This window comes from Cervus canadensis, chromosome 7 (genome assembly GCF_019320065.1).
Source record: "Cervus canadensis isolate Bull #8, Minnesota chromosome 7, ASM1932006v1, whole genome shotgun sequence".
Lineage (NCBI taxonomy): Eukaryota > Metazoa > Chordata > Mammalia > Artiodactyla > Cervidae > Cervus > Cervus canadensis.
Window position 1 is genome coordinate 42,291,759 of NC_057392.1, and position 12,449 is coordinate 42,304,207.

Sequence of the window (12,449 nt, forward strand, 5' to 3'; positions counted from 1 at the left end):
TAGTGATTGATACTGCTTCATTTCAAGTGGGTGGAGTGGAAGTTCACCTTGCCACTGTACTCCAGTGACATCAGGAGATAAAGGAATCATAGTATCAATCACTTCTCCCTGCACCACCTTGTTTTGCCTCATTGATGTGAATAGTGGTTCAGCTACTATTAGGATTCTCTGATATGATGTGGTTGCTGACTAGCCCTGCTTCACCCACCTTGTTCAGTCTTGTTGCTGTCAAGTGGAAGTTAGAATTCTGCTTCCAAATTATCACCTTGCTGACTTGGGGTGCTAGGAGGGTGTGAGTGAAACGTAATGATAACTAGCCCCACCTTATACTACCTCATTCAAACTTGTTGCCACTGTACTCCAGTGCTGCCATATCTTGTTGGAGAAATTAAAATAACTTCCTTATACTGGTAAGAGGATAGAAGATCAACTGCTGATTTAGACTCAATAGTACTACCCCATCAGGGTTGTATCGCTGCCCCTGCCTCACTGCTGTGGAGATGGGAATTCAGCATCCTGCTTAGTGCACTGATATAACCTGGCAGTGGAACAAAGTGCTACCTGCTTCTTCCAGGCAGGGGATGGGTGATTAGCAATCTGCTTGTGTTCTTAAATACCAGTTGCTATAGGATTTAAAGTGTACTCTCTGCATGGCAGGAGTGAGATGAGGTAGATGATCAGCTCCCTAGTCAGCCCTCTTGAACTCCATGGAGTGGGAAGGAGGAAAGTATGGTTTTTTCCCTGTTGTTTGGATAGAATAGAATGGAGAATGCCACAGTTTGCTTTTAGCCCACCCTCTTCTCAGTCCTTTTGGAGAATAGCTTTTCTTGGATTTTTTTGTTTTTGTCTTTATTTTTCACCTGTGCTAATTGGTGGTACTGGGTTGAAAACTTCTGCAGTGCCCTGTCTAGCGTATATGGGACACAAAGGAAACTCAAGGAACTCACTACTGTGTCATTCCATAAGTCCTGAGATGCCTAGACATTTCTTTCTTTCTTTCTACCTCAGAGTTTACTTTTGCTTGTTTATAATGTTATCTCCAGGGTTTTTGCTCTTGTTTTCAGTTATGAAAGACAGAAACTGGGAGTAATAGGGCTGTTCCCTCTTGGCAGAATTGTAATTCCCCATCTCCAAATTTTAACATGTGTTTTTCTTCCATTCAGCTTGAATTCTTTTCTAATTTCTACTTGTTTTCTTTAACTATGGGTTATTTATAAATGTTTTATTTAGTTTCTGAATATTAGAGATTTTTCTAGAATTCTTTCATTATTGATTTCTAATTTAATTCCTTTGTGGCCAGACAGTATATGAACTGAATCCTTTTAAATTAACTGAAGCTTGTTTTGTGGCCCTGTCTGTGGTCTATCATAATAAATGCTAAATGAATGAGAATTTTGAAATGAATGAATATTTTGCTGTTGTTGGTTGGATTTATCTGTAAATATTAATTAGGTAAAATTGAGAGTGTTGTTCAAATTTATATTTTTGCTGATTTTTTAAAATTTACTTCTAATAACTGAGAGAGTGGTATAGAAATTCCCCACTATCATTTTAGATAGATCTGCTTATCCTTGCAGTTCTATCAGTTTGTTTTGTTTTATTTCATGTATTTTGAAGCTCTGTTTTTAGTTGTATGAACAGTTAGGAGTGTTAAGTCCTTTTGATTAATTGACTCTTTACATTATGAAATGACCTTCTTTGTCTCTGGTAATATTCTTTGATCTGAACTTTACTTTTTCTGATATGAATATAGCTGCTAAAGCTTTATTTTGATTAGTATTAGCATGGTGCATATTTTTCCATCTCTTTTATTTTAACCTATTTGTGTCTTCACATTTAGTGTATTCTTAGAGGCAGCATCTAGTTGGATATTGCTTGTTTCCCTAAGTTGACCATCTCCATACTTTATAATTTTTTATTTACTTTTATATTAAAAATAGGCTTATGTTTTAACATAATATATGTTTTTAAGAGATGTTACTTTTCTTTTTAGAGAATACATTTATCAGTTTAAATTTCACCTTTCAGTATTTTCATATAGCAAATTTGACTTTTTTCTTTTAATATACAGTTCTACGAATTAAATACAAGTATACCTCATTTTATTTTGCTTTGGGGTATTCATTTTTATAAATGGAAGGTTTGTGGTAACTCGTGTCTTCAAGTCTATCAGCACCATTTTTCTAATAGCATTTGCTCACTTAGTGTCTCTGTGTCACTTTTTGTTAATTCTTGCAATGGTTCAAGTCATCCACCAGCAAAAAGAGTGTGACTCACTGAAGGCTCAGATGATGTTTAGCTCTTTGCAGCAATTAAGTATTTTTAATTAAGATATGTACATTGGATTTTTTAAGACATAATGCTGTTACACACTTAATAGACTACAGTATAGTATAAACATAATTTTTATATGCAATGGCAAATCAGAAAATTTGTGTGACTTGTTTTACTGTGACTATTTTCCTCTATTAGTTTTATAGTTTTAGCTTTTTAATTTAAGCTGTGATTCATTTTGAGTTAAGTTTTATATATGCTATAAGGATCCACATCACTTTATATGTGGATATTCAGTTGTTGTAGTAATATTTCCTAAAAAGAAGTCTATCTCCATTAAATTGTCTTGATATCCTTGATGAAAATCAGTTGACTAAATATGTGAGGATTTACTTCTAGAATCTCAATTCTATTCCAGTTAGCTATATTACTACTCTATTTCAGCACATCATTGGTTTTGATTTCTATAGCTTTCTATACATTATGAAGTTTGAGTCTTCCAACATTATTCTTATTTTTTAAGGTTTTTTTTTTATGTATATCCTGGGTCTCAAATATCCATATGAATTTTTGTCTATTGTCTACTTCTGCAAAAATCATTGTCTTATCTATTTCTGCAAAAAAAAAAAAAAAAAAATCCAGCTGGGATTTGGATAGGGATTTCTTTGATTCTGTATTTGGAGAGTATTGCCACCTTACCAATATTAAGTCTTTTGATCTATGGGCATTAGATAGATGTCTTTCCACTTGTTAGGTCTTTAATTTTTTTCATTAATGGTTATAGTTTTTAGAATACATGTTTTGTACTTCTTTCATTCAATTTATTACAGATTCTTTTATTACTTTACTACTGTAAATATAATTATTTTCTTAATTATTTTTGGATAGTGCTTTGTTAGTATATAGAGAAAGTTGATTTTTGTACATTGATTTTGTTACCTGCAGCCTTAATATTACCTCTTTTATTAGTTGTAATGATTTTTCAGTGTATTTCTTAGGATTGTGTGCAGACATACCTTGGAGATATTGTGGTTCCAGACCATTGCAATAAAGCTAATACCACAATAAAATGTCATATGAATTTTTTGGGTTCCCAGTGGATATAAAGTTATGTTTACACTCTGCTGTTGCCTGTTAAGCATGCGATAGTATTATGTCTGAAAAAATAATGTACGTGCCTTAATTGAAAAATACTTTATTGCTTAAAATGCTAATCATCATCTCACAATGCAGGGTTGCCATAAACCTTACATTTGTAAAAAAGCTCAGTGTCTGAGAAGTGCTAAAAAAGTAAAGCACAGTAAAATAAAGTGTACCTGTATGTACAAGATCATGTTATCTACAAATAGTTTTAGTTCTTCATTTCTAATCTGGGTATCCTTTATTTCTCTTGTTCAGTTGCCCTGGATAAAACCTCTGGTACATATTTGTCTCATTCCTTGTCTTAGAAGGAAATTATTCATTGTTTGAGTAGTATGGCATTAGCAGTAGGTTTTTTGTACATGTTCTTTATCGATTGAAGAAATTTCTTTCTATTGTTAATTTATTGAGAGTTTTTACCATGAAGGTGTACAAACTTTTTTCAAGTACCTTTTCTCCACCTCTTGAGATGACCAAGTAATTTTTGTCTTTTAGTCTGTTGATAATATATGTATTACATTAATTGATTTTTTGTTGTTAAACCAGTGTTGCATTCCTGGAGTAAATCTTATCAGATCATAAGAAATGACCCTTTTTAGATGTTGCTGGATTCATTTTTATTATTTTTTGCTAAGTATTTTTATGTCTGTATTAGTTAATTATTAGTCTTTAGTTTTCTTTCTTTGTAATATCTTTGAATCTGGTATCAGGGTGAAAGTGAAGTCCTCAGTCGTGTCTGACTCTTTGTGACCACATGGACTGTAGCCTACCAGGCTCCTCCATCTATGGGATTTTCCAGGCAAGAGTTCTGGAGTGGGTTGCCATTTCCCTCTCCAGGGGATCTTTCCAACCCAGGGATTGAACCCGGGTCTCCCGCATTGCAGGCAGATGCTTTACTGTCTGAGCCACTACTGGCCTAATAGTGTCTTATGGGAAGTGTTTTCTCTTTTGATTTTTAAGAGAGTTAATGAAGAATAGGTAGTAATCTTAACTTCTTAGTATATTTCACCAATGATGCCATCTGGGCTTTTCATCCTGGATAGTTAATTACTAAATCAGTTGCTTTAAAGGACTATTCAGATTTTAAAATTTCTTTTCTAATCAGTTTTGGTAATTTATGTATTTCTAGGAGTTTGTTAATTCTTCTTCTATACTATCTAATTTGTTGACATATAGATTGTTTATCATATCCCCTTATAATCTTTATTTTTATAAGATTTGTAGTCACATTTTTAGTTCCTGACTAATTACTTGTGTATTCTCTTTATTTATGACTTCCCTGGTGACTCAGATGGTAAAGCATCTGCCTACACTGCAGGAGATCTGGGTTCTATCCCTGGGTGGGGAAGATCCTCTGGAGAAGGAAATGGCAACCCATTCCAGAACTCTTGCCTGGAAAATTCCACAGACTGAGGAATTATCTAATTTGTTGGCATATAAATTGTTTATAATATCCCCTTATAATCTTTATTTTTATAAGATTTGTAGTCACATTTTAAGTTTCTGACTAATTACTTGTGTATTTTCTTTATTTAAGGTTGATGTAGCTAAATGAATTTTGCTGATTTTTTTTAAAGAACCAACTTTTGCTTTCACTGATTTTGTTTATTGTTTTATTTTCCATTTTATTTATATCAGCTCATTTTTTTTATTTCCTTTCTTCTGATTGCTTGGGTTTAGTTTTCTCTGCTTTTATTGTTTCCCATGTGCAATTTTAGATTACTGAATTGAGATTTTTTGTCTGTATATAGATGCTTATAGCTCTTAACTTGTGTCTGAGAACTGCTTTATCTGTATCCCCTAAGGTTTAGTATGTTGTGTTTTAATTTAAAAAAAAATATTGAAATACAGGTGTGTTACAATGTGTTAGTTTCTGCTGTGCAGCAAAGTGAATCAGCTCTTTGTATACATATGTCTCCTCTCTCTTGTTTAGTGTCGTATGTATATGTTTTCTATCTGTTTTCCTTTCTGTAGTTAATTTCTAGATTTCTTTCTTTTCTTTTTTTTTTTTTTTAGAAAAAATGCTTGGTGTATTTTTATCCTTTTGAATTTGTTTAGACATGTTTTGTGACATAGCATGCACTATGTCCTGGAGAATGTATTATATGCACTTGAAGGATGTATAGTCTGCTGTTAGGGGATATAAGTCCTCTGGATGCCTAACTTCAGTTGGTCTAATGTGTCATTTAAGACTACTGTTTCTTTAGTATTTTTTTTCTGGATACTCTATTGATATAAGGCACTATTCAAATCCTCTACTATTATTGTATTATTGTCAGTTTCTTCCTTTATATCTGTCCATATTTGCTTCATATACTTATGTACCATTATATTAGCTGTATATGTGTTAATGAATGTTATATCCTCTTGTACTGATCCTTCTATCATTGTGTAGTTGCTGAGTCATGTTCAACACTTTGCGACCCCATGAACTGTAGCCTGCCAGGCTCCGCTGTCCATGGGATTCTCCAGGCAAGAATACTGGAGTGGGTTGCCGTTTCCTCCTCCAGGATTAACCTAAGACATCATGATAAATATTGCTCTTGAAAGAGCAAATTATTTTCCTACTTACAATTTTTTGCTAAAGATCTGCTATAAAAATAATTTATTCTCTCTATATTTTCCTGCTACAGTAATGCTAAAACATATCTATAGTCTCCTCAAACCTCAGGTATTAAGAGCATATTATTCTGTTTGAGTTGGAACACTGCTTCACATAGTCAACATGTTTTTTTAAAGCACTCTAAGAACTCTCAAGGATAGTAAAAGAAAAACATTATGATTGCCTACAGATCTTTCAGGTATTTTTCCCCTCAAATTTTTCTAAATTAAATGTTGTGATAACTGGTTTTTCTTTGTTTTCCATGGTACAGTCTTTAAGTTATTTTTCTTTTACTTTGAGCCACTCCTTCATTTTCAACTTGCTGAGCAGGCAGGCTTTTCGTTTCCATGGAAAAGAATTCCTACGGCTGCAGGTAGGCATTCTTATTCCACCAATCTTTTGTTGTGCCGTTGGACCCAGTGACTTAGGTGGAACAGTACAAGGTATTCTTCCATGATGGATATGATATGGTAATAAGAAACTGGGATCTAACAGGATCCAGGGAACTGAGAGGCTGGAAGGCACACCAGGAAGTCTGCAGTGTGTTTTATGTAAATCATATGCTGTCCTAGTAACTTTTCCATCAGAGGTTTTGTAGATCAAGAGTGAAGAATCTTCTGCTGCATGAGACAAGTAGGAACCGTCCTGCAAACTACTTATTTTCTTAGAATTATATAATGCCTTTATTTTTCCTCTGTGGTAGATCTTGTCTGATACGCGTATTGCTAACCCAGCTTTCTTGTTGTTTTCATTTGCATGAAATGTTTTTTACCTATTCCCTCACTTTCAGTCTGTGTGTGCATTTAGCTCTGAAATGAGTCTCTTATAGGCAGGATATAGATGTGTCCTTCTTTTAAATACAGTCAGCCATCTGGTATCTTTTGACTTGAGCATTTAATCCATTGACGTATAAACTGATTATTGATTGGCATGTATTTATTGACATTTTGTTTCTTGTTTTTTGTTTTATGGGTCTGCTCTGTTCTTTCTTGTGGTTCAGTGATTTTTTTTTTAGTGCCATGCTTGTGTTCCTTTCTCTCTTGTTTTTGTGAATCTATTGTATGTTTTTGATTTGTAGTTAACATGGGATTTATATATGTTGATCTATATGTCAACTTGTTACAAAATGGTAGTCATTTAAGCTTAAACACATTCTAAATGATCTACATATTTTACTCCCTTCCCCCATGTTTTTGTTTTTGATGACATATTTTACACCTTCATATTTATCCCTTAATTGTTTCTTGTAGTTGATTTTACAATTTTTGTCCTTTAATGTTCACATTATCTTTTTTAAGTGGTTGATCCATAGTCTTCACTATATATTTGCCTTTATTAGTAAGATTTTTCCTTGCCTATGAATCTAGTAAAGTAATGCTCAAAATTCTCCAAGTCAGGTTTCAGCAATACGTGAACTGAGAACTTCCAGATGTTCAAGCTGGTTTTAGGAAAGGCACAGGAACAAGAGATCAAATTGCCAATATCTGCTGGATCATCAAAAAAGCAAGAGAGTTCCAGAAAAACATCTACTTCTGCTTTATTGACTACACCAAAGCCTTCGACTATGTGGATCACAATAAACTGTGGAAAATTCTGAAAGAGATGGGAATACCAGACCACCTTGACCTGCCTCTTGAGAAACCTGTATGCAGGTCAGGAAGCAACAGTTAGAAATGGACATGGAACAACAGACTGGTTCCAAATAGGAAAAGGAGTACATCAAGGCTGTATATTGTCACCCTGCTTATTTAATTTATATGCAGAGTACATCATGAGAAACGCTGGCTGGAGGAAGCACAAGCTGGAATCAAGATTGCTGGGAGAAATATCAATAACCTCAGATATGCAGATGACACCACCCTTATGGCAGAAGTGAAGAACTAAAGAGCCTCTTGATGAAAGTGAAAGAGGAGAGTGAAAAAGTTGGCTTAAAGCTCAACATTCAGAAAACTAAGATCATGGCATCTGGTCCCATCACTTCATGGCAAATAGATGGGGAGAACAGTGGAACAGTGTCAGACTTTATTTTTTTGGGCTCCAAAATCACTGCAGATGGTGAATGCAGCCGTGAAATTAAAAGACGCTTACTCCTTGGAAGGAAAGTTATGACCAACCTAGATAGCATATTTAAAAGCAGAGACATTACTTTGCCAACAAAGGTCCGTCTAGTCAAGGCTATGGTTTTTCCAGTGGTCATGTATGGATGTGAGAGTTGGACTGTGAAGAAAGCCGAGCGCCAAAAAATTGATGCTTTTGAACTATGGTGTTGGAGAAGACTCTTGAGAGTCCCTTGGACTGCAAGGAGATCCAACTAGTCCATCCTAAAGGAGATCAGTCCTGGGTGTCCATTGGAAGGACTGATGCTGAAGCTGGAACTCCAATACTTTGGCCACCTCATGCGAAGAGTTGATTCATTGGAAAAGACCCTGATGCTGGGAGAGATTGGGGGCAGGAGGAGAAGGGGACGACAGAGGATGAGATGGCTGGATGGCATCACCAACTCGACGGGCATGAGTTTGAGTAAACTCTGGGAGTTTGTGATGTACAGGGAGGCCTGGCTTGCTGCGCTTCATGGGGTCGCAAAGAGTCGGACTCAACTGAGCAACTGAACTAACTGACTGACATTAATTCTTACTTCTTACCATAGCCATTTCTTTTCCACATAGGGAAGACTCTTTAGCATTTCTTTTAGGCTCAATTTAGTATTGAACTCTTTTAGTCTTTGCTTGTCAGAGAAAGTGTTTTTATCTCTCTTTCATTTCTAAATGATAATCTTGTGGAATAGAGTATCCCAGGTTGTACGCTTTCCCCTTTCAACTCTTTAAATATATCATGCCACTCCTATCTGGTCTGCTAAATCTGTAGAAAAATCAGCTGAAAGCCTTATGGTGTTCCCTTGTGTGTGACTTTTTGTTTTTCCTTTGCCACCTTTGCAATTATCTCTTTATCTATAAGTTTTCCCATTTTAGTTATAATATCTCTTGGTGCAGGTCTCTTTGGTTCATTGTTTGGGGTCCTCTGTGCCTCCTATATCTGGATGTTTTCTTCAGGCTCTAGAAATTTTTAGCCACAATTTTATCGAACACATTTTAAACTCCTTTCTCTATTTTTACTTTTTGGACCCCTATAATGTGAATGTTAATATGAATGCTTGATGTTGGCTCAGTGATCTCTTAAACTATCCTTACCTTTAAAAACTTTTCTTTTTCCTGTTATGCTTGGGTGGTTTTCATTTATTCTGTCTCACAGATTGCATGTACATTTTTCTTTGTCACCTAGTCTGTTAATTCCCTCTAGTATGTTTTTCATTCCAGTTGTTATACTATTTTTTAAAAATATAAATTTATTTATTTTAATTGGAGGCTAATTACTTTATAATATTGTATTGGTTTCTTTTTCTCTGACTGGTTCTTTTTTATATTTTCTAGTTCCTTGTTTAAATTCTCACTGTGTTCATCTATTCTTTTCTCAAGTTCAGGTCAGTTCAGTTCAGCTGCTCAGTTCTATCCGACTCTTTGTGACCCTGTCGACTGCCACACGCCAGGCTTCCCTGTCTACCGCCATCTCCCAGAGCTTGCCCAAATTCATATCCATCGAGTCAGTGATGGCCATCCAACCATCTCATGCTCTGCCGTCCCTTTCTCCTCCTGTGTTCAATCTATCCCAGCATCACGGTCTTTTCTAATGAGTCAGTTCTTCGCATCAGGTAGCCAAATTATTGGAGCTTCAGCTTCAGCATCAGTCCTTCCAATGAACATCCAGGACTGATTTCCTTTAGGATTGACTGGTTTGATCTCCTTACAGTCCAAGGGACTCTGAAGAATCTTCTCCAACACCACAGTTCAAAAGTATCAATTCTTTGGCACTCAGCTTTCTTTATAGTCCAACTCTCACATCCATACATGACTACTGGGAAAACCATAGCTTAACTAGATGCACCTTTGTGGGCAAAGTAATGTCTCTGCTTTTTAATATGCTATCTAGGTTGGTTGTAACTTTCCTTCCAAGGAGCAAGTGTCTTTTAATTTCACAGCTGCACTCACCATCTGCAGTGATTTTGGAGCCCAAGAAAGTAAAGTCTCTCACTGTTTCCATTGTTTCCCCGTCTATTTGCCATGAAGTGGTGGGACCAGATGCCATGATCTTAGTTTTTTGAATGTTGAGTTTTAAGCCAGCTTTTTCACTCTGCTCTTTTACTTTCATCAAGACGCTCCTTAGTTCCTCTTTGCTTTCTGCCATAAGGGTGGTGTCATCTGCATGCATATCTGAGGTTATTGATATTTCTCCCAGCAATCTTAATCCCACCTTGTGCTTCATCCAGCCCAGAATTTTGCATGATGTGCTCTGCATATTGTTTAAATAAGCAGGGTGATAGCCTTGAAGTACTCCTTTCCCAATTTAGAACCAGTCTGTTGTTCCATGTCCGGTTCTAACTGTTGTTTCTTCCATAGATTTCTCAGGAGGCAGGTAAGGTGGTCTGGTATTCCCATATCTTGAAAAATTTTCCACAGTTTGTAGCAATCCACACAGTCAAAGGCTTCGGCGTAGTAAATAAAGAAAATGTTTTTCTGGAATTCTCTTGTTTTTTTTATGATCCAACAGATGTTGGCAATTTAATCTCTGGTTCCTCTTCCTTTTCTAATTCCAACTGGAACATCTGGAAGTTCTCTAGTCTTTCCCATTCTATTGTTTTCCTCTGTTTCCTTGCATTGATCACTTAGGAAGACTTTCTTCTCTCTCCTTGTTATTGTTTGGAACTCTGCAGGTTTTTAAAGCCATTTAGGAAGCTCATCTTCCTGATTCCAACACAATGGCTGGGGTGCCCAAACTCCTCACTCCTCAGGGAGAACCTCCCAACCTGTGATATCCCCTTCTTTTTCTGTGCTTCCTGCTAGGCACTGGTCCTGATCACTTTGCCTTCCTCACTACCTGACTCTATGTGGATCTTTCTTTACACCCTTGGTTGTAAAAGAGCCTTTCTGCCAGTCTCTAGTTTATTTTTAGCAAGCCTCACATGTAGATCTATTTTTGATGTATTCAATAGGAGGAGGTGAGCTCAGTGTCTTCTACTCCACCATTTTGATCTCTCTCCATTTCTTTTATTAAATGTATTTTGTTTTCCTGATTTTGTTCAATTGTCTCTCTGTGTTTTCTTGCATTTCATACAGTTTAAGATGATTATTTTACATTCTTTGTCAGGCAGATCATAAATCTCCATTTCTTTGGAACCAGTTATTAGACCTCTATTACTTTCCTTTGGTGGTGTCACATTTGCATAATTCTCTGTTGTCTGTGTAGCCTTATATTGGTGTCTGTGCATTTGTGGAAGCAGACACCTTTCCAATCTTTACAAACTGGTTTCTTGAGATAAGAACCTCCTGTCTGTTTCCTGAGCTGATAGGATTGCATCCATAATTGCTGTTGTGAAGCATGCATGGGAGTTAGTTTTTGCTGGGTCTACAGTGGCATCTATGACTTGTGGGCATGGTACTGGGTCTTGGGCTGGTATGGATGGATCCCTTCTGGTCCCTGGGTGGATGTGACTGCCTGTAGTACCTTGTTCAGTAGGGTAGAACTGGGACAAGAATCTGCTTTAGGGTCCATGCATGGGTTCTCAGCCAACAGGTCCTTGTGCTAGGAGAATGTATGGTATATTGGGCCCTCTCAGAATTTCTGAGAGTATAGACAGGAGTCTGTCCTGTTGGGTATATTTGGTAGCAGGACTGTTCACAGACTGCTGTTGGGAGGGACTGGAATTCAGTGTAGGGCCCTTTCAGATCTCCAAGTAGGAGTGTTTCCCACTGGGATACTGGTCATTCAGGATTGTTGTAGACTGGCAGACTATGGATATGAGGAAGCTAGAGTCATATATAGGGCTTTTTCAGAAACTCCAAGGGGCAGAGACAGGAGTATCTTTTGTCTAATCTTTGTGCCAGCAGAAATTCTAGCATACTGTGGCAGTGAGGGGTCTTGAGCTGAGTATAAATCCTTTTTAGGATCTTAGAGGGCCCAGACAAGCATGTTTCCTAAGGGGTTCCTATGCCAGCAAGATTGTTTCTAAACTGTGGCTGAGACCTGCTGGAGGTCTGTTAGGGGGCCGTTTCAGAATCAACAGTCTAATGAACTATACCTTACTTCCAGGGGCTCTCCTCCAAAGGTGGAGTGAGCTGGAGCTGGTTCAAAGCCCACTTCCTGGTCTACAGCCAGGAACAAGTTCTTGATTATGCCTGTTAACCTGATACATGGATAAATGTGACTCCTCTGGATCTCTTGACATATGGGATTTGCAGGTGACAGACCTCAGAGCCAAATGGGATTGTAGCTGAATTCTCAGAGGAACAGAGCTATTTCTGTTTCTATAGTTGAGACCACAGTCAGTGAGTCAGCTGCCTAGAGGCAGTTCTATCTCCTCAGTGGAGAAAATGGACTGCAC

The 12,449-nt window shown here is 36.8% G+C and overlaps 1 protein-coding gene across 11 annotated transcripts in view; it reads left to right on the forward strand.

The window, feature by feature from the left end:
- The window catches only part of STXBP5L (syntaxin binding protein 5L), a 339,029-nt gene that overhangs the window by 59,931 nt on the left and 266,649 nt on the right, over nucleotides 1-12,449 (forward strand). The gene's annotated exons all lie outside the window — the stretch shown is intronic.